The sequence below is a fragment of the Mauremys mutica genome, chromosome 6 (assembly GCF_020497125.1).
Source record: "Mauremys mutica isolate MM-2020 ecotype Southern chromosome 6, ASM2049712v1, whole genome shotgun sequence".
NCBI lineage: Eukaryota > Metazoa > Chordata > Testudines > Geoemydidae > Mauremys > Mauremys mutica.
In genome coordinates, this window is record NC_059077.1 from 34,561,872 (window position 1) to 34,589,793 (window position 27,922).

At 45.6% G+C, this 27,922-nt stretch overlaps 1 long non-coding RNA gene across 1 annotated transcript; it reads right to left on the reverse strand.

Moving 5' to 3' along the window:
- Nucleotides 1-1,388: 1,388 nt before the first annotated feature.
- On the reverse strand, nt 1,389-26,987 carry LOC123373374. The gene is made up of 4 exons (XR_006580693.1): nt 26,937-26,987; nt 25,398-25,475; nt 20,394-20,507; nt 1,389-1,556 (listed from the first exon to the last, which is right to left on the reverse strand). It is a non-coding gene; the product is annotated as an uncharacterized LOC123373374 (long non-coding RNA).
- Nucleotides 26,988-27,922: the final 935 nt, after the last annotated feature.

Consider the following 27,922-nt stretch of genomic DNA (forward strand, 5'->3'; position numbering starts at 1 on the left):
CTGCCAGGTCCAGCAGCCTCTAGTGGCAGCTGGCAGCACTGCAGCCCATTTCTGAGGGGGGAAAGGAAATTCTGCACCCACAACATTAATTTCTGCAAAATTCTGCAGTGCGCAGTGGTGCAGAATTCCCCCAGGAGGATCACATAAAACAAAAGCTACTTGTCTTCCATTTTGAAGCCACTCATGGCGTATCCTCACTCTACCTATCCACTCTTTCACTATCAAAATGTCAACTCCCGCCTCTGATCGGCCCACAATGCCAGCCTCCATCACCTACTTGTTAAATTTTCAAACAAGCACCTTCACACTGTCTTCCATGCTGCCTTCACCCCAGGAGGAGCTCCTTGTAAACATTCACAAAGCTACATCTTTCTCCTCCTTCAAATCCCTCCTTAAAACTCTGCTTAGCTGTGATGCTCCTGGTGCTGGTTTCCTTAGGATCTGCTGTTAGTTTGGAGCCTTCTGATAAATTCATAGAAATATGAATCATCTGAATCTTTAACCCCTCCTTGCTGTTTTCAAAATGTGAATGTTTTATCTTTGCTCAAATCCCTCTGTGGTCTTAGTGTGGGTAGCAGAATGTTGAAATGTCTTTCATCTGCTCTCTCTAGCATCATGTTTATTGTATAATGCAATACACACAGTTTTTTAAAATTGTTTTTGCAGCTCAGTTGTCATTTGGGAAACAAATCTCATAAATAGAAACCGAGATGTTGGAAGAATCATTGTGTACCCACCCACGCCTCCCCAGTCCACTGATGTTGCTATCCCCTGAAAGTACTGAGTCCATCCCCAAAGATGTTTTTTCATCAGTGGCTGTGAACGCCATGAAGGAAATGGTGGGAGAAGGAAGGAAAAGGTGGAAGGAGGGAGACTGTTTTGAAGCTACATTGGAGTGGCATTGCCCTGAATCCAGGAGTCTTGCTCACTTCATTAACTAGACGTTAATGAGTCTATGTCAGAATACTACAATGGGGAGATAAAGCAACTGCTCTACTATACCTCACTTGACTTTGCATTATGCAGCAGGTATTTTCTGTGCCTGTATAGCTTCCCCTAGATCTCTGGTACTCTGCTAACAACTATGGCATTATCTTTCCTCTTGGCCTCTGTGAATATAGCAATGCGGTAGCACATTAACGCATAGTCAGACGCCACAGGAATATTCTTATGAACAGCAACCTTGCCAAATTAAGCACGTAGGCCTGACCCAATTCCTGTGGACCATCCAGTCCACTATCTTACCTCTAACTGGGGCCAGTGCTAGAGGCTTCAGAGGAAGATGCAAGAAACCCTGCAGTGGGCAGATGTGGTGTAATTAGCCCTCCTGCCCCTGAAGGTCTCATTCAAATCCCCAACAGTCAGAGATTGGCTCAGACCCTGAAACACAAGGTTTTACATAATTTATAGCATACAAGAGTGACATTAACAGAGCATTATTTAGGTTGCAAAGACAAACATTCGGAAGTTAGGGAATACCAGGTTTACAGTTGTCCATGCAGCCTTAATTCTGGTCCCTTGGGTCTCCATCCTGTGCACTGAAGAAGGCTGGGAACCTGTGGAAAAATAGTATGTCATCATGTACATTAAGACTGTACCATAATGCACACCAGCAAAGGAAAGCACAAGTATTGAGGCCAGTTGGGAGCTATGGACACTATGGCTCATTCTTCGGCAGAGGGGAAGGAGGGGGAAACTGATGTTAGCAGGATAACCAAAGGGCCTTGGAGGCTGGCTGCCACGCCAGGTTATACAATGCTTTGTTGTTGCTAATGCCCTCCTGAAAGGGTCTTTCTTTATGCTTTGTTTTTAAACATTGTTTAAAACCTTTAGAATTTAAACTCCCAGCAATAAACACTTAGACAAACTCTTGCTAGATTCTCTTGGTTGACTTTGCCAGGTTACAGGATCTTTGCCAGAGGTACTCCAATCACAGACAACTATTTGGACTTGTTCTGAGTTACTTTGACTGTAACTGAAAGTCCAGTCATTGTCCTCGCTAGACCCGCCTGCAGGGTCATTCTAATTATATCAACACTGAGTGTGTTGTTCTTGTCTTGTGTGGATCAAATTTTCTTTCCTCCACATCTGTCTGGGAATGAAGTAAGTGTCCTAGGAAAGTCAGAGGATGGCAAGAGGGTGGCATTTGTATCCAGGCATGAAAGGCACGACATAAATACATAATGGAGGTTTGTTATAAGGAGAAAAAACCCATTGTCAGTATTACATGTTTCCTCAGAACAGAGTATTAGGAAAGCAGGGATCACAGGATAAGCAGACATAAGGCAGTTATTGGAAAAACCAGGGGCTGGAGTCGATCAGGCTGTCTCCCCCGCTGCCCCACTCTGATAAGGTGTCATTTTTATTATCTCATTCCCACAGCCGGGTTTATATTTCTTATTTTGTTTTCCCCCCCTCTCTCCAATGAAAGCACAACACACACGCAGAAAACAAAATATGTTCAGTAGTGTCTGAGGCAAACCTGCAGTCTGATCTATGTTCAAGATAACATTTTGCAAGGCAATTTCACAAGCCAGCACCAAAAGGATTTGAGAGCTGCAAGAGTGCACAAGGCAAAGGATACGTTATCTTTTCCATGGAGAGGCTTCCGTGGTGTTGATGCCTAAGGGTGGTCTGTTGGGTAGCTGTGACTGAGGTGAGCCCCTGGTCCTATGGTTTCAGTGCTGCCATGGGGCTGGGGTGTCAGAGGTGCTGTGCAGACACAGGGCTTCCATGCAAATGGCCACAACCGCCCATTGATAACCTTGGGTCCTGTATGGATCTCAGGAAGTGCCTGGGGATTTGGGGGCCAGTCCTGAAGACTTTCTACCTGCTAATGGAATCCCAGCTGCCAAAAGGGATCCTCATGAGATCTTTGCCAAGATTTCCTCTCCCTGACTATACTACTTCCAATTTTGTCCCAGAACAGATTGGGCCATCCATCCCTAAAACGTCAAACCTCCAAATGTAGAACTCTAGCCCTGGGCTTTGAGGCAGTTTGACTTTGGCTTCAGTTCTGGGTCAACATATTGTGACTTGGGCCCATTTATAGTCCTGAGTTCAATTAATTTGTTACCGCATGGGACAAGAAAGGAAGAGAGAATTTAAAAAAAAAATCAAGTGTGTTTGTTTATCGAGTCAGATTTTATAGAGAGCTCTTCCTTGATGGCAGCTGTCTGTCTCTCTTCATCCTATGGAACCAGCACCCTCTGGCAGGGAGGCTGACCCCTTTGGAGGAAGACTGCTCCAGCCCCACCTATAGCACATCAACTTGCCTCTCCATATGGAGAAAATGAGTAATATCACATGACAGGTGGGTCACATTTCTAACTCAGGCCTTTGGGGGTAGATAAGAGAAGCTGTGAAGGGAAGGGGAGAGGAGGCCTTAGGTCTTTTCAAGAGAAAGAAAGGAGACATCAGGTAGGAAATATACTGCTTGATAAGGAGCACAAGGGTGGTGTGAGCAGCACTACATATAGACCCTTCTTAGCTCCCACGGATAAGGCCTGGACAGTGCAGAGCCAGTGCCACCAGCAAGCCTGGGGAATAGGGAACAAGTTGGCTAAAGATTAAGCCACAGTTCTTTTTTACTTTTGAACTCTGTTAATAAACCAGACTTCTAGGGAGGGCTGTTAGAGGTATGAAAGCTTTTGAGTTATTGAGGAGTCCAAAGGAGAAACTGAGGCATCCGCGAGCGGGAACTTAGGCAGAGTAAAGCAGTGTGACACACACCTTCACAATAAGGGGGGCCCTAATTGACTAAGCAACAATGTTTATCTCTTTTCAAATATTACACAACTCGAAAAATAGCTTTCCTTGTCTCACCGTAGTGAACTGGTGCTCTGAACCCTGAGTGAGGGGTTACTGCTCGGGAGGGGCTAAACTTCCATCACAGCTGGGTGCTGTCCTTTTACAAATGTTTCTTCTGGGCAGAGAAGGACCACTTCCATAGAGAGAGCAGGGTCCTCTTTCATTTATTCCACTTTTCTGGCTCTGACTGAGTTTCAAGGTCTACAAACCCCAAGTGAATGGCTGAAAGGATTACCGATCCTGAGATGGATGTAATTTCCATAGCTATGGTTTTGGGGTATGTCTGAAGTTTATTTTGTGTGTGTGCTGTTATACTGAGATGTTGGTAGCTGTCTGGTAAATGTCCTATTTGAGGGATGGGCTGGCTGGCTTTGATCAATAGTCTTTATTTTATGATTTATTGGGGATCTGCTGCCTGGAAGGTTGTTAAATTCCACGAGTTCTTTCAATTTGATTAGTCTTTCTTAAAGTTTTCTTCTTTATTCACATTTAAGATTCCTTGGGAATCTGTAAGGAGCAAAGTGGTGTTTGCCTGTGGATTGCATTGCATTTCTGGAAAGAATTGTTCTTCTGGCAACACTGCTCATTTGATTATCTATCAGCCTTCTTTATTTCATCTACATTGTTCTCACACTTACGATGTGTTCTGTATTTTCGGCATGTTCTTTGTTGTGCTTTGATTGACTTGCGCAATGGTTAACACTGAGTCATAGAAATGTGGGGCTGGAAGAGTCCTTGAGAGGTCATCAAGTCCAGCCCCCTGCCCTGAGATAGGACCCAGTATATTTAGACCATCCTGAGAGGTGCTTGTCCAGTCTTTCATAAAAACCTCTAGTGATGAGGATTTCACAGCCTGCCTTGGAAGCCTATTCCTGACCTTAACTACCCTTATAAGTAGAAAGATATTAGGGGAAAAAACTAACCTAAAATTCTGTTCCTAGCAGTGCATTATTCTGTGTACAGTAGGTAAAGCACTGAGATGAAGTCTGAATTGTGGCATGTCCCAGGGAATCTAAATCCTCTGTTCAGGTGCACACAGGAATTCCCATAACAGTGGCACGAAAAGAGAGAGAACATGCCCAAGGAGCTAATACTTGCTGTTCTTAGTTCCCATTATACACTGGCCATTTTGACTTTCAAATTTGTGGGCTAAACCCCAGGGTTCAAATCTTCCACCACCTCCTTCTGTCCAACTCATCCCTTCAGGTTTGATTTACTCATTGTTCTCTTGCAGAAATGTTGTTGTTTCCCAGTTGACCTTATTTGGGAAAAAAATCTTGAAGACGCTTTTTTTTTTTCTGCATGTGAAAAACTAACCCTTTCATGCAGCAAATGCCTCCCTTTAAAGCCTGTGCTATAAATAAGTGATGGTTTAAACCACAGAGCTGTGGGTTAAAGAAAAAGTTACATGACTGACCCTCTCAATGAATCAAGTGTATGTTTTTTTGGGGAGGAGGGAGCTGCCTTTGAAACTGCTTTATAAATAGCATTGTCACGCTTTGTATGATACACAGGGTAGCACCTCAGTTAAATACTCCCAGAGACTTCTTCCCTGTGTGCAGATGGTAGGGGGAAAAAAAGACAAATGAGAAGAAATGCTTTTATAAAAAAGGTTTTACATGAGAGGGGATGGGGAATCATTTAGAAAGTTGAAGCCATTTTAGACACAGTTTTAACAAATAAAACACACAGGTCTCCACTTACTGCTGGCATAAAGTGGAAGTAAAAACTTCTTCAGTGGCCTGTTAAGTTTATTTGTCTAGCACTTAAGAACGCTCTGCAATAGAGTAGGCACCTTAAAGCCTAAAAGATGTGCTCTTATCAGCTACAAGTTAGTGGGCATAAGAATGTTCATAGGGAGATGATGAAATTCTTCAGCCCATGTTATGCAGAAGGTCAGGTGTAATGGTCTCTTCTGGCCTTACAAACTAGGAAGCCTATGATGAGGAATCATAAAAAGAGTCACTTCATAGTAAGATAAGTGAGTTAAGGTTTTCATGCGTTTCATGTCAGCCTTCCACAAAGGGCCTTAAAGTTAGTGGCTCAGCAGGTAACCTCCTCAGGCTCCATAATAGCTGCCCTACAACATGGTCAATACAGAACAAGGATGACATTGGTCATTGGTGGGGAGGGAGTAATTTAAAATTAAGTGTTCCAAATGTAAGAAGCTGTGATCTCAAACATAGCTGAATGTGCATTTAGCAGAGAGATGGATTAGATAACTAGGAAGGTGTTTTCCTTTTCTGATTGTGACAGACTGAGCAGCAGAGATGCCATGTAACTGAGAACTTGGTTTCAGCTTCCTTGAGCTATATTGTTTTGCTAGTAATACCTATCTATGTTCAAAGCTCTAAATTTGTACATAGAAGTAGGTTGTCTCATTGCCTTTCCTAAGGGGGGGGGGAGAAGAGGCTGGGTGAGGAAGATCAATCTACTCCTTGGTCTTAACGCTATGCAACGTTATAGAATCATTGTTGTTTCCTCCTAGCCATATGAGCTCTAAAGTAAATTGAATCCCACTTATAGCGCTAAACCTTTCTTACATAGACTTCAGTCGGGCAAGAATCTGTAATAATTTAGGGTCATTTCATCCCCTCCATGAGGAAAGCCCCTGGGAGGGGAAAAAGGACTAAAAAATCCTGAAAAGTGAAGCTTTCAGAATTACTATTATTCCAACAGGTAGGAGAATCTGCAGAAGCAGCTGAAGCAGGAACTGCTGTGCTGCACTGGAGGAGTAAAATGGGGCCACCCTCCCAGCCCCAGAACTATGCAAGGGAGACCCACACAATGGAAACTAGGACCCAGCTGGTGCCTCCCCTCCCCACAGCCATGTGGCCTTGGAGGAAAAAAAACTGCAGAGAAGAACCAGTCTGAGACTCCAGCTGGTAGTAGCAGAAATAGCCAAAGCAGGAGCCTTTGGACATTCAAAGAACTTTCTTCTGTTGTGACTGGACTTTCTCTACTCCTGTGCTAATTGGCTCAACCCTCTCTCTCCCTCAACCTCTTCACCTCAGCTTCACAGGACACTTGCCTGTTACCCTCCTCTTCCTTGCCATGTTCCCCTTACCCTCTTCCCTTCAATGTCCCCCTCCCCTATGAAACTTAGCCCCTCGTAACTAAACCCGGGTTTTTTAAAGTATGTACAGATAGATTCCAAATGTAGGGATCATCCACTAGGAGAGCACCATGCTGCACTGTTTCTGGGTTCATACTCCCCACTGGTTTTCACGCTGCTGTGCCCATGCTCTTCCCATGCAGGGTAGAAGGTAGGTGCCAGGGGAAGCTAATATTGCTCTGACCATACAGCTAGCTTTTCCAGCAGTGTTTCCACTAGGCTTGGAGGGAAGAATGACATGTGGAGTAGCTGTTTGTCTTACCAGCCATGCCTCTCAAATCATGCAGAAACTCTGTTTTTGGGTCTCTCACAGGGCTCTGGATAAGGGAGGACTGTGCAAAGTCTGTTCTATTTCTCACCACTTCTGACTTTTCCACTGATGTTGGGGACCTTTCTCCTTTTTGCTCCTCTCTTTGCCATTCATTGCCAGGAACATCTCTTGGGTGTCAGGTCCCTCTTGGACTCATGAAGTTCTTAAGAACATAAGACCTGTTAGGCATAGAAAATCAGTGGGCTCAGACTAGCCTGACCTGATCAGTCTTATCTCCTGATTTGAGATTCTCAGGTGACAGCAGTTCTTGCAGGTAGCAGTTATTTTTGACTCTCACTGATCTCCACTGTAACACTGTCAAATTGTGGTGGGTTGTTATGCAGCCACTTTTCCATCCTTTCTCTTCCGTGTTTCAGAAGTGTGGGTCCCTTTCTAAGGAACCGTGGGAGCCTGTCCTATCTCTTCATGTTGTTGAATGATGTATTTTTATGGGAGACTAGAGCTTGAGCCCTTCACTCCAGATATCATGGCCAGTCCTATTCTTCCTTTAGGCTAAGAGTAACAACCAACTTCCTGCATTGTGATGCCATTCCAGGCAGTGCTTCCTGCTTTTACTTTCAGGCATATATACGAGTTAGAATAGAAGCAGTGCACTGTTGAGAGGATGAGCACTTTATAGGAAGTAATTAATCTTCTTGCGCAGAATTGCAATATCCCCATAAGAAAAATATCTGTAATGGTTAAATGCTTGGCCAATGAATACAGCTCACACTGGGTTAATAAGCAGACCTGGAAGATTATAACTAAAATCAGATTTCACAGAACTTGAGCCCTTTAATATACATGAGGCTTCTAAATTTCGCTTATTGGTAATGCTGCCTCTTTAGGTTCTCTGGAGCTTTCCTATCACCTCCCCGCAAGTTCTTTCCTTTATGGGTTCCCACAATGAAATCTAGTGTGTGTCATTTCCCCATTCAGTCCTGAGTTGACTGGCTGAACAACCTTTACCTTCCCCTTCTCAATCTATAGTGAGACTTGTTTGACTTTCTCCGCTATGGTAAGACTGCAGTTGCTATGCAACTAGCGAGGGCTCTCACCATCTGCCTTCTATGAGCTGCTGAGCACTTCCTGCACTGCATCTCAGTGGGAGCCAAGTCAAGCAACTTGCAGGATCGGGGACAAAAGGGCTCAGTCATGAGCCATCTTTCATACCTGTGCAGGGGTGTAAAGACTGAGAAGATTCCAGTGGCTTCCTCCTACTCCATTACTTGGGTTATCATCTTTGCTGGAGCATGGGGGTGGGGGGAAGAACAGCTACCACCAAGTTCCTCCCCCCCTCCATTGCAGATAGGCAGGCAGGGGTCAGGAATCCCCAACACACCAGCTGGAGCCAGCACATTGCAGGAAATAAGCCACACTAGCAGAAAGCCTGGAGAATCTTATTTTCCCTATGGAGTGAGATGGGAGCATAAGACAGACTCAGAGTCACAGTCTAGTTCATGTCCTACTCCTGGGGAAGAACTGTGCTGCCCCTCATTTCAGTTGGCTGGTAGGGTTACAGTCCAGACTACAGAGTGTCTGATCAGTTTTCTCTATCTTGGTTTGTACAACCTGCTCTCTAGCTTAGCTTTTAACTTTCTTTCTGTGTTCTCCTGACTGTCAGCAAAGCGGTTTGCACAGTTCCACTTTGCAGGAAGGGGATACCCACCACATCCTGAATCTATTCCAACCCATTGTTCTTCTTTGCTACTGATAGGGCGGATATCCGGTTACACAAAATCAGGAAAGTGCAGCTGCAGAGTGGCTAAACTTTTGACTATGTTTTTGCACTGAGATAGCTATCCTGATGTAAAATCCTACTGGAGACAAGGCAGGGGTAGTATTTACTATTTCCTCCCCATATCTGGGGTTTACATTGACTAGCTACTCTGAGGTAAAAATTAGTGGCTTGTCTCCAAAGAATTTTACATCAAGTTAGCAATCTCAGAGGGGAAAAAACCATTCTCTTGCAATGAAGACGGCCTTTAAGAGAAAATATAATTGTCATTGATTTAAATGGTATTTTGTTTGACAGCCCCATCCTGTCTTGCATAAAGGATGCAAATCAAGCTGATTTTTTTTTAAGTTGTGCAGTGATTTTGTGATTAGTGATGGGTGGTCCAGAAGTGATGACCAGGTTGATTCTTAGCTCAGATCTTGATCCCAAATCTTTCTCTGTAGGTTAGGGGAAAAAATTCTGGCTCTAAGTGGGCCTGCTACCTGTGATGAAGTGAATAGGATCTCAGCTGGGCTGAAAGTTGTATTTAGGCTTGCTATTGTCTTGTGATTATAGCAGCTAGACAGAGTTCAGCAGACTGAGTATCAGAACCAGACTTGTACAATTGTGTTTTTTGTATGTAGGGAGGGGGGAACCTGTTGGGAAATCAGGGAGAGGTTCTGGCAGTAGCTCACTATGGACCTAAATAAAAACCACAATGCTGAGGACTTACTCCACTCTATTTAGAATCTTATATTGCACCCACTACCATGAAATCTTAATGCATCATTCCTGTACTGGAGTCTGAAATATGGCAGAACCTGAAACTTTTCTAAGTTTTAGATGTCTGACTTTCTAAGTCTGCCTGTTAGAGTTTTGAGATGTTAATTCAAATCCACAGCCTGCATTCAGAGTCTGGGTTTTGGATCAGACCAGCTGGGCTAGGAAGAAGGGAGGGAAAATAATGAATTTGTGAATAAAGAGGTCATAGAGTTCAGATCAGCCTTCAAATATCTCTATATTTATCTGAAATGAACCTACTGAAGTTTGTCGTGGCCCATAACTAAGGCTGCAAGTCTGTCAAGGAGATTGAGCTACAGTGGCCAGTGCAGTTGACCCCAGGGCCACCTGAGCAGCTGGCTGGGGCCAGTCATTGGGGTGGTCCTGTGGCCAGCCACACTGGCCAGCTGCACTGGCCAGCCACTGGGGAGATCCCTGAGCAGTGGCCCTAGGGGTGGCTGGAGGCAGTCAGCCCCCACCGCTGGAGCAGCAGTGCCCTGGCCCCTCCCCCCCCCCGAGCAGTTGCACCCTAGGGGCAGGTAAGATTTAGTCAGGGGTATTTATAGTAAAAGTCATGGACAGGTCAGGGGCCGTGACTTTTTGTTTAATGTCTGTGACCTGTCCATGACTTTTACTAAAAATACCCGTGACTAAATCTTAGCCTTACCCATAACTATGCACAGATTAGGAATTAACTCACTTTGGTTTGTGATCAATAAACTACTAAATGAGGTATGTAATTCTGCCTAGACTATATTTAAAAGCCATGTTTTGCAAATTCAGTCTACAGATGCAAAAATGTATGTGTGCACATGCTTCAGTCACACGAGTCACAGCTGTGAAAGTGTGTTAGTGCATGTCAACTGTGTTTGCCTTTTAGCAACCTTTATATCATAATTCTAGTATTTAAAGAAGAAAATAATCCTATACATATTAGTTTAGTTGGCAACCTAGAGAGATGTACAATAACTTACATAATATTAATGCATTTGCAGTGATTAATTAGTGTGCCAGGTATCATTTCTCTCACAAAAAGCAAGCATCCTTTCTGTTCTTCTCTCCACCCTGTTTACAGATTGCTTAATATACTTGCTACGTACTGAATCAAAGCCTGAGAGACTAGAGCTAATTATCAAGATTTTCTCTGAGTGATACTCATCTTTCTCTGAATGGGGTATATAGCACAAGGTATCTGAAAATCCACATGGCCAAAATGTCAGAAGTACATTTCTCATTCTGAAACTTATTTATTGCCTAGCTTGACTCAAAAAATGAATAAAGAGATACAAACTGTGAATAATGCTTGCAATTATAGTACAAAGCATCCAAAGGGAGATGGTTGAATAGGCAGGTTGAATAACTTGCTGAGGTGTCAGTGAGTTGGTAACCATGCTGGGTGAAATCTTGTCCCTATATAAATCAAAGGGAGTTTTGCCATTGATTTCACAATGAGGCCCAGATTTCACACTGCCGCTGTGCTGTACTCTTAGGCCTGGTCCACACTAGGACTTTAATTCGAATTTAGCAGCGTTAATTCGAATTAACCGTGCACCCGTCCACACCAGGAAGCCATTTAATTCGACCTAGAGGGCTCTTTAGTTCGAATTCGGTACTCCACCCCGACGAGGGGAGTAGCGCTAAATTCGACATGGCTATGTCGAATTAGGCTAGGTGTGGATGCAAATCGAACTTACTAGCTCCGGGAGCTATCCCACACTGCACCACTCTGTTGACGCTCTGGATAGCAGTCCGAGCTCAGATGTTCTGATCAGCCATACAGGAAAAGCACCGGGAAAATTTGAATTCCTTTTCCTGTCTGGCCAGTTTGAATCTCATTTCCTGTGTGGACGTCGTGGCGAGCTCAGCAGCACTGGCAGCGATGCAGAGCTCTCCAGCAGAGGAGTCCATGCAATCTCAGAGTAGAAAGAGGGCCCCAGCATGGACTGACCGGGAAGTCTTGGATCTGATCGCTGTGTGGGGCGATGAGTCTGTGCTTTCGGAGCTGCGCTCCAAAAAACAGAACGCAAAGACCTACGAGAAGGTCTCCAAAGCCATGGCACTCAGAGGATACAGCCGGGATGCAACGCAGTGCCGTGTGAAAATCAAGGACCTGAGACAAGGCTACCAAAAAATCAAAGCGGCAAACGGACGCTCCGGAGCCTAGCCCCAGACATGCCGCTTCTACGAGGCACTGCATGCCATTCTCGGTGGGTCTGCCACCACTGCCCCACCAGTGACCGTGGACTCTGAGGATGGGATAGTGTCGAGAGGCAGTTTCTCGGCGATGTTCGCCGATGGGGAAGATGAGGAAGGGTTTGTGGAGGACGAGGCATGCGACAGCGGTTACAATACCGCTTTCCCCGACAGCCAGGATCTCTTCATCACCCTCACAGAGATCCCCTACCAACCCTCCCCGGCCGTTAACCCGGACTCCGAATCAGGGGAAGGATCAGTCGGTAAGTGCTATAAACATGTAAACATTTATTTCTTAACAAAACAGGAATAAAAACTATATAAAAAGAAGGTCAATGCATATAGGGATCGAACAAAAATCCTCTTGGGACAGTTCAACGAAGCTCTCTGAGAGGTACTCGAAAAGCCTCCGCAGGAGGTTCCTGGGGAGAGGTGCCTTGTTGGGTGCTCCGTGGAAGCACACTCTTCCGCGCCAGGCCATCAGGAGGTATAATGGGAGCATCGCCTCGACCAGCATGGCAGCATAGGGCCCTGGTCTGTGCAGGGATTCACGCAGCATGCACTCTCTGTTTCTCCTGGAGACCCGCCTCAGGGTGATCTCGCTCGGCGACTGCTGCATCTAATTAGGGGAATTACTTTAATGTTACTATTGTGAATGCTTGACTTTTCCTTTGCATAACAATGACCATCGTTTAACAGCCACGTATTGTAGGCTGCAGAGGAAAAGCATACAGGGATCTTTCACGGGGACAGCCGCGAGGGGCTGGAACAGGGTCAGACTTTATGCTTTCCAGATTGCCTGCACAGGAGGGCACTGCTATCCATTAACTGTTAAGCAGCCTAAAGTTTACGGCTTACCAGGCCTGGCTGCTACACGGATTCTGCTGTCCTGCCCCGCTTGTCCGATCTCCAGTGCAAGACCCCAGGCAATGAAAGCGAATGCCGAAAATTCGAACTTGTCCTGAGAGCACATGAGATTAGGTGCCCTGTATGGTCTTGTTCACAGAAACTGAGTAGACTGTGTTCAGTGTTCGCAAACATGTATCTTTGGAAGGAAATCACTTCCTTTTTCCCATCACACAGCTGCGGCTCTTTCCCGAACTGCCCCGGCATCCCCCTCACAGAGGCTGGCGCAGATTAGGCGGCGAAAGAAAAAGACTCGGGACGAGATGTTCGCTGAACTGATGGCCTGCTCCAGAGCCGAGGCGGCCCAGCAGAGCCAGTGGAGGGAGACCCTCTCTCAGCAGCAGCGCTCACACAGCGAACGGGAGGACAGGTGGCGGCAGGAAGACCAGCAGGCGACTCAAACGCTGCTTGGACTAATGAGGGAGCAAACGGACACGCTCCGGCGCCTTGTGGATGTTCTGCAGGACCGCAGGCAGGAGCAGAGAGCCCCCCTGAACTGTATCTGCAACCGCCCTCCCCCGCCACAAAGACCTGTCCCCCCCTCACCCAAAATCACAAGAAGGAGGGGCGCTAGGGGCCGTGAAAACTGTCACTCCACCCCAGCAGAGCGCTCATGTACCAAACAGCTCTCATTCCCTAAAGTATGAGAATTGCTTGCCTTCCTGGCTCACCCGATCCCAAATCCCAATTTAATCCCCCAACTGTGTAGTTGAGTATTAAAAATAGTTTGCTGTTCATTACTGTTTCCGTCATTTTTCTTTGCAGAAGACTTTGTGTGAAGGGGGGGGGGAGGGGTTTGTTAATTGCATAGGACAGCCACCATTAACAGGGTACAGACATGGGGGCAGGATCAACAGCAGGTCACACACAGAGTGCAGTCACTAGGCACCCAGGTCACTCTGCGAGGTGTCTGCTGCCCCAGGTCAGTCTGGGAGGTGTATGTTGCCCCAGGGTCCGAGCGCCTGGCATCCACAAATGGCAAGGCAGGCTGCCCTTACCATGCCCTTCCACCCTAGCCATGAACCTCTCCGATGCCCTGAGCCCCAGCCAGAGCCATCATCCCCCCACACCTACTCACTCTTCCCACACACCCCTCACCCCTTCCTGCAAACCCACCCCTTCCTGCACACCCTCCGGTAACCGTCCTCCCCCCAGAGACCGCTGTAGGAGCAGGAGCCTGTCAGTCCTCGAGTGTAGAAGCGGTCTGTACATCACTGCACACCGTACCCACCACAGTCTGCGTCCCTGTTGGAACCCTTGAACGAGAATTCGTTAGTAAAGAAAACTTTGTTAATTAAAAATGTTCCAATAACTTTATTTTTAAACGTCTGTTGGAAGGGGGGAAACCTGGTGAACGGGGTATGTAACCGCTGAAAAAAGTCAATAGTAACTGAAACAGGGGCAGGTTCAGCTTCTCTGTAAAGAGACTGGACAGTCATAGGTTACCCTGCTCTCTGAGGAACCTAGCTTTCAAAGCCTCCCGGATGCACAGCGCTTCCCGCTGGGCTCTTCTAATCGCATGGGTGTCTGGCTGAGCGTAATCAGCAGCCAGGCGATTTGCCTCAACCTCCCATCCCGCCATAAAGGTCTCCCCCTTGCTCTCACAGAGATTGTGGAGCACACAGCAAGCTGCAATAACAATGGGGATATTGGTTTCGCTGAGATCCGAGCGAGTCAGTAAGCTCCTCCATCTCCCCTTGAGACGTCCGAAAGCACACTCCACCACCATTCTGCACTTGCTCAGCCGGTAGTTAAAGAGCTCCTTGTCACTGTCCAGGATGCCTGTATAGGGCTTCATGAGCCAGGGCATTAGCAGGTAGGCTGGGTCCCCAAGGATCACTATAGGCATCTCCACATCCCCAACACTTACTTTGTGGTCCGGGAAGAAACTACCTTCCTGCAGGCATCTAAACAGACCAGAGTTCCTGAACACACGCGCGTCATGAACCTTGCCCGGCCACCCGACGTAGATGTTGGTAAAACGTCCCCTATGGTCCACCAGTGCTTGCAGCACCATTGAAAAGTAGCCCTTTCGGTTAATATACTGGGTGGCCTGGTGGGCCGGTCCCAGGATAGGGATGTGAGTGCCATCTATAGTCCCACCGCAGTTTGGGAATCCCATCGCGGCGAAGCCATCTATGATGACCTGGACGTTTCCCAGGGTCACTACCTTTGAGAGCAGTAGCTCAACGATTGCGTGGGCTACTTGCATCACAGCAACCCCCACGGTAGATTTGCCCACGCCAAAGTGGTTCGCTACTGACCGGTAGCTGTCTGGCGTTGCAAGTTTCCAGAGGGCTATGGCCACTCGCTTCTGCACACTCAGGGCTGCTCGCATACGGGTGTCCTGGCGCTTCAGGGCAGGGGCCAGCAAGTCACACAGTTCAAGGAAAGTGCCCTTACGCATCCTGAAGTTTCGCAGCCACTGTGATTCATCCCAGACCTGCAGCACTATGCGGTCCCACCAGTCCGTGCTTGTTTCCTGGGCCCAGAATCGCCGTCCCATAGCATGAACGTGACCCATTGCCACCATGATCTCCACGGCGCGGCGTACCGTGCTTTGTGAGAGGTCTGTGCCACTCTCACACTTCACGTCCTCACCGCGCTGCCGGAGCCTCCTCGCCCGATTTCTCAGCAGCTGACTTTGGAAGAGGTGTTCGATAAGGTGCGAGGAGTTGACAACGGCCATAAGTGCAGCGATGATCGCAGCGGGCTCCATGCTCGCAGTGCTGTGGCGTCCGCGCTGTCACTGACCAGAAAAGTGTGCGAACAGAGTTCCCGCAGGCGCTTTCAAGGAGAGAGGGCGGGAGTGACGGTTGAATGATGACAGTTACCCAAAACCACCCTCGACACATTTTTCCCCCAGAAGGCATTGGGGGCTCTACCCAGCATTCCAATGGGAAGCGGGGACTGCGGGAATTGTGGGATAGCTGCCCAGAATGCACCGCTTCCAATGTCGATGCTTGCCCCGTTACTGTGGACTCACAAAGTCGAATTAGTGTCCTTAGTGTGGATACACAAATTCGAATTCATCAGGTCGAATCCACAAATTCGACCTAAGTTAAATCGAACTACTCTTGTAGTGTAGACATACCCTTAGTGCCTGAGTCTCATGTACAGTAAGGCCACTTTACACCACTCTGGCAGTAAAATAGGGTCCTTAAAGGGGGAGTATATTATTTACATACGCGTCAGGTTCTAGTCATGTAAGAGGCCTTAAACTGATTTTAACTCTAAATAAGAATTAGGTCTTTTGTACTAAACCATATCAAAACAAACAGTCAATGCTGGTGGTGTGTTTAGGAACCAGTTGCACATGAGTCTGAAGGGAAGTGAGAAAGTAAGGTATCCTGTATTCTGTCTGAGGCAAGAAATGTCTGAGTGCTTTATAAAATATTCTTCACGTGAAAGAGTGACAGAAGGTCTATGACATGGGTATATCCCTCAATTAACAGACTCTTCACGCTTATTTGTCTGATTACTTGTATAGCTTTATGAGAACTGGAATTTACCAAACTAACTGGCACCATTCTATTATTGGTGACTGGCACTTAAAATGTAATATCACATGGCAGGTCTAAACTAGACGCATATTTAATTATTTATTTACAACTGTGCTGCTGTAGTGCGTCTGGTGAAGATGCTCTATGCTGACAGGCCAACGGGAGAGCGCTCTCCTAATTACTCCATCTCCACGAGATATGGAAGCTATGTCAGTAGGAGAGTGTGTTCTGCTGACACAGTGTTGGTGTGGAAAGCACTTACATTGATGTAACTTGCATTAGTAGTAAGAGGAGGCCCTGAGATATAAACCTTGGTATCGGAGGCCTGGTATGAGGCCTAAGACCTGAACTAAAGTAATGGTCAAGACTTTGCTAACATAAAGCAAAGTTAAGCTGTGAGCCAGAGGCAGGCCCTTCTCACAGAAGCTGGCAAGGAAAGGGCTGATGCTGCAAAAAAAGAGACATACCTAAAAGGTACTGAACACCAGATATCAGAACATTCGCATACTTGTACACTCCATGCAGATAACAAGGAACAGGCCGACCCATCCCAATGACAGGGCCAAAAGGGTAATATGATGGATAGAGTGTTTTGTTCAAACCAACATGTACAAGGTGAGAGGTGGCACCTTACTATGTAGAGAGGTTGTAACTTGCTACGTAGAAGGGTTGCACCTCAATACGTCAGGAGTGATGTGTAACTTGTTTGTACCTGTGTATAAGAATGCATCCCTGGGGCAGTGTCTTTGTCCAGCCGAGGGGGCAGTGGAAAGTCCTGCCACTGACTGAGCTGAGTCCATTGCCAGGGGGTACATACTTGTAGTATGTCCTGTAGAGTAAAATCTAGAGGGAACTATCATTGTGCTTCGTTTGACAATAAACCTGGCCCATGTGCCTTCGTACCTTACTAGAATCTGTGGTCATTGGGGGTTCTCTCGGGGTCTGCTGTGTCAGCTATCTGCGCAGAGCTGGGACAGCACACAGAGGGAACACACCCATGCAGCTGATTGATATCAACATTGAACAGAGCAGAGCACCACACGGGTAGCATCTGACAACACTCGGGGGGGTGTCTTTTTCACACCCCTGAGTGACTTAAATTAGATTTCCACTCCATACGGCTAAATGCAGTGCCTTGCATGGTGTCAAGTATCAGAGGGGTAGCCGTGTTAGTCTGGATCTGTAAACAGCGACAAAGAGTCTTGTGGCACCTAATAGACATATTGGAGCATAAGCTTTCGTGGGTGAATACCCACTTCATCAGATGCATGCCCGGGAATGCAAATAATTACAGGGGACAAGGGAAAATATAACAAGGAGAGGTGTGAAGGTCAGAGTAAAAAAAAAAAATAAAAAAAAAATACCTGAAGGGACACCGAGCAGAGAACCCCTGAGAGTGCCTACTGCTCCTCAAAGGTGTCAAGGGAGCTAGTGGACTCCGCCCAGAGGAACTCTGCCTGGATGCATGAACAGAGGGAGGATCGGAAATAGGCCCCTCACTCGCAGAGAATCCCCTCAGCCAACATCCTCTCCCTGATGTTGTAGATGGCCATTTTGGCCATTGCTAGGAGGAAGTTGACGAGGAGGTCCAGCAACTTTGTGGGGCCATGGATGGGGAGTGCATATATAAGAAGGTGAGGGGAGAAGTGCAGCCCAAAAGGTAAAAAAAGATCCAGGAGGAGCCAGAATAGGGGCTGTAACCCGGTGCACTCAAGGTAGACGTGTGTCAGGGTCTCCCTCATGCCACAAAAGGGAAAGGCATTGGGAATGGGGGTGACCCATGCCAAGTACACGCATGTGCTCGCAGCTCCATGAAGGAGGCACGAACCAATATCCCCAGCAGGCCATGGAACTAAGATGGAATACAGGCTGGCCCACCAGGGTTCTTCACCCTCAATAGGTGGCAATAGGTCCTGCCACTTAGCATTGAGGCAGGACATGAGGGTGAGGAAATGGAGACTGTGGAGCACAAGCATGTACAGATGTGCCCTTGGCACAGTTTGAAAGTGAACCGGCTGCAGGTCATGCAGCCGGCTCGGGGTGTGTGGGTGGGGCAGCCGAGGGGTCTCATGGGGCACGGGCCCGATTAAAAGGTCCAGAGGGCCCAAGATGTGGGGTGGGTGGGGAGCATGCTCTCACAGGACCCGCTCGAGGTAAACCCGAGAAATGGGCGATAAAGCTGCCCTCACCTCCTGAAGTACGCGCCGGGGAGTACGCTCCCTGTGCGCTGAGTGAGCGTCTCCCTGGTCGTAGTCCAGGAGGTCTCCGATTCTGGTGACTTCTGCCAGGACCAACCTCCGGCGTACCGATGGGGACTCCACCACCTGCACACGGAGCTGGGGATTGTGTAGCAGGGGCTTCGCGAGGAGATCTGTCCCCTTGGTGGCTGGGAATGGGTGACAGGGGATGGATCACTTGATGATTACCTGTTCTGTTCATTCCCTCTGAAGCACCTGTCATTAGCCACTGTTGGAAGACAGGATACTGGGCTAGATGGAACTTTGGTCTGACCCAGTATGGCTATTCTTATGTTCTTAAATCATGCATAAATGTTTTTATTTGAACCATGAAAATGAATTTCTTACTGTGAATATAAGTTTCTTAAAAATTCGGTAACAATATTTTCAATGTCTTAAAATATTATAGACAGAAATATTGCAAGCACACTACCACATTTGTCATGTGAGTGCCTTAAATTTCCTGGGCTTATGGTGATTTATAGCTCTTGCTATTGCTGAAAACTAGAGAATACACATAGCTAAAGGCTTATAATCCATACTTCTCAGAGTAATCGATCTGCTGAAGAGAAACCCAGGGAAAGTTGAGTTTTTACTTGTATAGAACCAGTTGCTGTTGTTTGTCTCCAAACATGTTACCTAGCATAATCTGATATATCTGCCCTAATCAGGTCACCTCAGCCTGAAATGTCAGCCAGAATAGACACTATTACCGGTAGTTTGCTTCCAGTAGACTAATATCCTTTCTTTCTAAGGGATTTATTATGGCTGCTGTGGATAAGAAATCCAGTGTCCCTTTTCAGTGTAAGCCTAAAAGCATTAAATAACCCCAGAGAATAAGTTATTATCTATGAGTCCTCACTTAAGAGCATGCTAGTAAAATGGCTGTAACAGTTGGACTTGAACAGAGAAAAGAACGGGGTGTTTTCTGCAGAAATTACCATCCCACAAACTTAATTAAGACCTTCCTTTCTGATAGCCAGCAATTTGTGGGACAGCTTCCTTTCGCCCCTTTCTTCGACACAACTTGTTCAGAAGGAATGTGAGGGATGGGTGTGATCTTCCCAAACATTAGAGTGAAAGGAAGTAACATACCAAACAGATGATGGCATAAATGCTGATGAATCTAATAACAACCTCCACCCTGTGGGTCACCACTCAGCAATATTTCTAAAGGCTGAGTTGTTAATAATAATCATAAACTCCATACAGGAACTGTCCGTATTAGAGTCAGATTGGAGGAAGGCTAATTGATAACGGGATTTATTGATACACTGTGTGTTCTGTTTTCCAGAGAGATGTGTTGTGTTCAGCTCAGCAGTCTGAAAGTTCAAAAGGTCAGGAGCATTTTGTGCCATGAATATATTATGAAGTGCTGACAGCAGACCAGTTCAGAACAAGTAAGAATGCCTGACCCATTGCCCATTCATGCTCAAACCAAGCTATAGTCTGAGGTTAAAGAACACTTGATTAATGGTCCCCTTCTCCAGCCCTGTCCTTGAGGGAGATACTGAAGGTCTAGTATCAACCCAACACTATCCAATCCCCCATTCACAATTGTTATTTCTGGTGATAGATCTCTTGGGCCTTGATTCAGGAAAACATCTAAGTGGTGAAATCCATACCTATTTAGCTAAGCACTTATTTACTTGCTTAACTTTAAGTATGTGTTTAATTCCATTGAAATCATTCAATAGGATTAAGCATGTGCTTAAGTGTTTTGCTGAATAGAGATGCTATCCTAAATCAAGGCCATTGTGAGGAGGCCCAACAATCTGTGTGTAGATGTCCTAGCTATGCAGTAATAAGTCGGCTCACTTACCTTTGGTGTTTTCAGATGGGCAACCAGCTTCTAGTCTAATCCATTTAGATGGCATCTTCCAGAGTAGAACATCAGGAGCAAATATCTGTCTGCTCTCACTGCTTTGCCCTTTGACTTGCGAGAGCATTGTGATAGAGAAATGCATAATCACACATAGGGTATGGCTACACTGGCGATTTGCAGCGCTGGAAAGCCTCCACCAGCGCTGCAATTAGTAAGTGGCCACACCTGCAGGGCACTTCCAGCGCTGCAACTCCCTGGCTGCAGCGCTGGCCGTACACCTCACTCGGCATGGGGAATAAGGATTCCAGCGCTGGTGCTGCAGCGCTGGTCATCAAGTGTGGCCACACACCAGCGCTGTGATTGGCCTCCAGGGTATAAGGTATAAATTACCCTCTTTGTTTTGTTATGCAGCCTCTCTTTGTTTTGTTGTGAACGAGCTCCGATCGGAGCTCCGAACAAACAGAGCTCCTGTTTGCTGTGATCATCTGTACCTGGCTGTAAACAATCAAATGAGAGGCAGGCAGAGAGAGTGAATGAAACAGAACGGAGGAGTTCCGTTGAACTGCTTATCTAAAAAAACAAACACTGATCACAGCAAACAGGAGCTATCTGTACCTGGCTGTGAACGATCAAATGAGAGGCAGGGGAAACAGCGTTGGATGCAGGGTTCGCAAACATTTTGTGATTTTTCCAATCTCTCTCTTCCCCGCTCCCTGTCACAGTACACCGCGGGGAGTCCGTGTTGGAGGCAGGCTGTTTGCAATTAAGAGTTAAGACTAAGGGGTCAGAAACATGTTCTGATTTTTCAATGCAGGAAGCTAAACACACAGTGTTGGCTCCAAAAATCCCCTCTCTCTTTCCCCCCGCTCCCTGTCACACTAGACCCCACTCCACCCCCCTCTTTTGAAAAGCACGTTGTGGCCACTTGAACGCTGGGATAGCTGCCCATAATGCATCACTCCCAACAGCGCTGCAAATACTGCAAATGTGGCCACACACCAGCCCTGGTAGCTGTGAGTGTGGCCACACACCAGCGCTGGCCCTGCACAGCTGGATGACCAGCACTGCAAACTACCAGCGCTGCAAACCGTAAGTGTAGCCATACCCATAGTCCTGCACTTCGGTATTCTTTGAAATCAATGGTTCTCTAGTGATTACTCATGAAGTAAGAGACTACTCAGCATGGGCAAGTGTAGCAGAATCAGGCCCTGTATAAGTAAGGCCCCAATTCCGGGTGATACTCACCGCCCATTGACTTAAAGGGTGCTCAACACCTCATTGAAGCTGTTGGTACCTTGCAGGATTGGACACTAACGTCTGGACACACTGTCATTATACATATGCTGTCCACTAATATATGAATAAATATACCCTCCTTGGTTAATTCATTTACATTAAACCTCTCCTTTTTGAACTCCCAGGCTTCCTGGTGAAATCATTAGCTATTTAGATAATGCTTTGTTTTAATCAACTAAACACTCCCATTCTATTTTTCATGCATTTTAAAAAAATGGATTCAATAAATATATAACAATCTTGAGCCTATATGTTCACTAGGTATTCATGTTCAGGAAACACTGTAAAATACATTACAGGCAATAAACCTTAATACTAGATTCAAATGATTGATAGGTCTTTTGGATAAAATTTTAACTGCACTCTTATTAGCTCAAGAACTATATAAGCCGAATACTGTTGGGACTCACTCTGTAGCTGTACTGACTGTTAGCTCTTTGCCATCCAGAGAGTCACCTTACACAATAGTAATCCTCAGAAGACTGGCTCCACAGGCTTTTCAGCTGCTTTGAATCAGCACTGTGGGGCAGCGCAGCCTTAGCTGAACACTTGGCCCAACTGGATGGCGGTGTGATTTCCACGTTCGAAGCAGTTTGCAAGCGCTAATTTTTTTTTTCTGGGAACCATCTAGTGCTGTTGTATCTAACACATTGCTGCTGTTCAGGGACAGGTCGGGAGCGACTCTGAGTAGTATGTGGACATACCTTGAGTACATTAGATAGCAGAGGTACCATCCTTGAAGCCAGAAAGTCTTTTTTTAAACAAATATAGAATAAACAGACTCTCATGATCTTATGTTTCAGAATATCAGAGTCCCTGTGCATTTCGTTAGCATGTGTGGTTCTCTTGCATGAAGGTTCACTAATATATCATGCTGAAAGGAGGTGTACAGCTTTTGCATGGCAGCCATAAGTGGGAAGTGTCATTTCAACTCATTCAAACTGAGTTTGCTTGTACACATTGGATTTCAGTGCCAACTTGTGGGTTGTTTTTTTTTTTTTTGCAACCCTCAGCAAAACGGGAAATTTCAGCTGCTTCCAACCAACACACAAAACATCCAGCTGCTCTATCACACCTCTTTATGGTCTATCTGGTGGAGCTGTTAGTCCCCGAGTGGAGATGGAGAAGGGGAGGCAGTTACCAGTTTCAGTTGTCAGGTACTGTAGGCCTAATCCTGAGCCAGGTGTTTGTGCTTACACATGAAGGTGATGGGCATGGCAATGACTGCTCATTCTTACTTTGATGCAGCCAGCCCTGAATGGGGTGTTTGTCCTAGTGCATATTTATGAATGGAGTTGTGGATGTCTGTCAGGTAATGCTAGCCCTGAGTGGGATTCTTGTTTTAACCTCTGATTCAGCAATGCACTTAAGCGTGTGCTTAGGTCTCAACTACATTGCTAAATAGGAATGGACTTATGCACATGCTTATTGGTGCCTTTGCATAGTGTGCGGAACTGAGAAATGTGGAAGTGAGGACCTGGCTGCATTGCTGGACAAGCTAGCCTCAAATGGAAGTGTTGTCCCTAGGCGCATGGAGAGGTGAAGGCAACTGTCTAGTGCAGCCAGCCCTTGCTGGATGTGGTGGTGGTGATTTGTACTGCAAGAGTGCCTAGAGGGCCCAGTCATAGATCAAGGCCCCACCCACTGTGTTAGGTGCTGTACAAACACATAAGGCAGTTCTTGTCCCCAGGAACTTCAGTTTACAGTTTACATCTAGTCAACAATAGTTACATGAATGCACGGAAGTTGTCATCTTTGTATGGCTGATGTAGATCTAGAGCAACAATTATAATTTTACATTTAGGTGGTTAAGTCAGATAATTGTGTCAGGAGTAGTGGAGTGTATTGCTGTGGTGCCTCTTGCGTATTTGTGAATCGGGCATGGAGGTGAGGGGGAATCGGGCATGGAGGAATCATAAGGTGGTTTTGTCTTTATTAGCTCCCTCTTGGGGACAAGTGCAGCCCTTCCTAAATTAGACTAATTGTTCTAAATTATAAGATAATTATATTTATGCAAAAATGCCATGTTACAATTGCAGAATTAATCTTCCAAAGGTAGCTAATGCAAAAATTAAGGTTGAGCATATAACCTTAAAACTGCCCCCTTGCACATGTACATTATGACAATGTTAAATTTCATGGTCACTTGTTTTCTGAAATACACATCTAGGACTGCAGAAAAATCTGTATTAATTACACTAAATTCAATTTCAATACACCCTAGAGACTCTTCCAAATGCTTAAATTGTTCTTTTAAAAAAAAATGCTTTCATTCCCATGCTATTGCACAGTAATACTGGTATGTTGTGCATGAATGTTGAAAGAAAAATTGGTAACAAATTTTAAATAAAGATGAAAAATATATTGAAAATGTCCTTTTATGTCAAGAGGAAATAAAAACTGGATTCATTCAGCAATATTAAAGTGATTACATTGTTTCGAGTGACCCATTTTAATGTCATTTAATCTCCATTTAGGACATATGGATATTTGGGACATGCTCTGAGGTAGCAAAGGCAGCAATAATTAGGATTAAGATGCTTTGCTTCTGGACGTTTTTAGCTCACGGCCCAGTACTGGTGCATTGAAATATTGTGTGATAATTTGCTTGCTGAATCAGTGGGAAGGAGATGACTTATAATATTTAATCTTTACTGCTTTGATGTGTGGTGTGGTTAACATGCTTAGCATATCTGATTCAACTTTAACTTATCCTTGATGGAGCAGCTACTTTATTCCTTATGTTTTATTGGGTTTTACCACCGCAAAAGGAGCTTGAAGTTCATAGCCTGAGTAGGTAGACTTTGGTGTGCAGATAAATATATTTAAGTACAGTACCTTTAAAATGTAGTTCTCATTATGGTGGGAAAAACAATCAAAGAGGTTTTACTCTGTCAGTACACCAGCTCTATGATTCATTTTTACCTAATGTGATCATCATTCCAGCAAGTCATAAGGGTTTCTGAGCAAATATTTTCCATCTTAATCAGAATGCTAGAAATTCATATTTTTAATTACTTCAGCTCTCCATGTGCTCAAAGGAACTGACTGATTAGCTGATGCTAATATCCAGTTTGTACATAAATCTACACAAAATACAAGGCTATGAAATTACTCACATTTCTGCTTAATATGTAAATTAATGAAGTAACCCTAATTCTGTTACCGTGAGTGAACAGCTATAGAAAATGGCAAGTAGTGCCAAAGAGACCACAGCAGCAGCAGTAGTAGTAGTATTTTTGTATCAACTAGGAGCCCTAGTCATGGCCCAGGACCCCATTGTGCTAAGCGTTTTATAGACACAAATCAAAATGATAGTCCCTGTGCCAAAGTAGGAAAAAGCCATACAGCTACATAGATAAGAGGAAAAAAAATACTGCTACAAAGATAGCCAAAGCGACTCTTCTCCCTCTCTTTATGAGGCTACATTACCACAACAAAATTAACAGCGATTCTAAATTCAAATGCATGTGGAAGAAGGTAATGATATGGAACAGATGCTAATGCTTTCTTTGATAACTTTTCAGCATCTTCTGGTATAAATGAAGGCTGGATATTTTTGGGGGAGCAGGGAAGGGGAAAGAGGAATATAGACTCTCACAAACTAGCCCTATTTGCATTTGTCCAACTGAAGCCAAGCATCACAGATTCAAACATTGTGAAGTTTATGTCTCTACATCTTGATGCCATGCCCAAGATACTCACTTGGTGATGGGCTTCATGAGTGGCAGTACAGGAATTCCCCCATGAGGAAGCCACAAGCATCTATGCACCTACAGGTACCTGTCAAATACGAAGAGACAGAAAACATCACACTCACGGTTTGTAGTTTCCAGTTACCTGCAATTCATTTCCAGATCATGGGGTCTAGTGGGCCAGCTTCATGACATGACACTTGAAGTCGACATCAGGTCATGTTCAGCTGGGGTTAGCCAAACTTTGCAGCTAAATATAGAATCATGAATAATGGACCAGTTTCCCTGGATAAATCTGATTTTTTTCCCCCCTGTCCACTGCATCTTGTATAATCATTTACAGCAGTGCAAAGTTGGTTGAAAATGCTCCCATTCTGATTTGGTAGCATTTTACACTCTTTGCATTGGTGTAGCTCACTTCACAAGGTACAGGGCCATGGGGAATCAGGCCCAGAGTCTGCACTGTGAGAAACTTGGATAGACCCTGGTGGAGCACCCTGGGCAGCAGAAGTACATTGAGAGAAGAACGTTCTGGTGGCAAAAGGTGCCTGCAAACTCACATCCACCAGTGCCCACAGCTGGCCATCACAGCTCTAAAACCGTCCATGGAATGGTCATTACTAGGGAATACATTGATTCAATATATCCCCTGGGCAGCCTCTGCTAGCAGGGCTAGACAGTGCCTCTGAAGGAGTCAAGCAGAGATTCCCTTGGGTAAACCCCCTAGAAGGAGGCACCAGGCCAGCTTGTGCCTATCTGCATGAGCAGGGCTGAATTTAGTCCTTTGGATTTGCACATCCTTAGCATAATTCCCAGGAATTGCACTGGAAATAGAAAGTTGTGCTTTAAAAATGACTATCTGAGTTGTTTTGTCAATTTACAACCTAATTATCTTGGTGCAGGCAGTGCAGGTACTGTTTCATACAGTACCAATCACTGGGAGCCATTATCAAATAATAAATAACATGCTCTTTCCAGGATCTCGTTAGTTGCCTTTATTCTCCCCCCCCCCCCCATACCCTATGAAAACAGAGCTTAGTAGATGTGACGTTCCCCTGGTGTTATCTGGGCTGGTGATCTGCTAGGTCACTCCAATCCTCGATTCTGGGAGCCAGCCTTACCCTGGTCTACTGTGAGAACCCTTACTCCTAGGCTGTTCATGCACAGCCTCTGGCATGTAAGCTGCTTGGATTGTGCAACTGAATGACACTAGCCAATATCTCCAGTCACAGACACAACCCTAGGAACCTCCGTCTTGCAGTGTCCAGTTATGCCTGCTGGACGCTGCATGCTTATATGAGTTCGTCAATTTAACAAAGAAATTGATATGCACCAGGCTTGTTATCTCAAGGGGAGTCTCTGACACACTTCAAACCAAATGCATTGCTTCAGGTGGAATAAACAAACGTATTAGCTACAAAAGATAGATTTTAAGTGATTATAAGTCAAAGCACAAAAGGTCAGATTTGGTCAAATGAAATAAAAGCAAAACGCATTCTAAGTTGATCTTAACACTTTCAGTGCCCTTACAAACTTAGATGCTTCTCACCACAGGCTGGCTGGTTGCCCTTCAGCCAGGCTCTCCCTTTCAATCCACACTTCCGTCGCTTGGTGGTGATGTCTGTAGATGGAGGTGGAAGAGAGAGGAAGAGCATGGCAAACGTCTCTCCCTTTTATCATGTTCTTTCTTCCCTCTTGGCTTTGCCCGGCCCCTTCGGGGTCAGGTGAGCGTTACCTCATTGTAGTCCCTGATTGACCAAGGGAAGGGGGGTTACTCACTTGAAAGTCCACCAGATCCTTTGTTGCTGCGTAGGCCAGTGTCCTTTATTCATGTGAGGCTTGGCTGGGTTTGCCCCATACATACCCTGATGAGGTGTGAACTGCACCTCTGTTTCTGGAGAGTTTTGCCTGGGCTGGTTTTAAGCCACGAGGACACATTTTCAGCCTCATAACTATATACATGAAATTAGAACCTATAACATAACATTACTATAACGACAATGTTCAGTGCATCATGAGCCTTCCGAAGACACCCAACATGACAAACTTTGCATTGGATACTACACAATCATAAGGATGAACATGCGGATGCAGGGTGTTTCCCCCAAGGTACAGAATGTCACAGTAGACTTCAGTTTTTCCCCTATGAAGATCCTCAGTAAGGAGGCTTACACTTGGTATGCCACGAGAAAAGTCTGCTAACCTTTCAAGGGAACTGGATGTTCATGTCATCTAAAGCACAGCTTTCAACAACCTTGATCTGTTAATCATCTCCTGAAGGCTCATTGTGCCTGGCATCTGTGTTGGCTTCCATTGCCTGTTTCAAACGCATGGCATTGTCTTTTGGTTACTCCTATTCATCTTAATAGTGCTTATCTCTGCCTCTCCAGCCTTTTTTTATCTTCCTCAAAAAGTCTTTGGCTATGTTCACCAGTTTCTATCTCCCCTAGCATTTCTCTTGGATTCTCAGGTGTATTTTTCATCTCCTAAAGCTTAACATGAATTTCTCTTGTTACTTCCATATCTACTTCATAT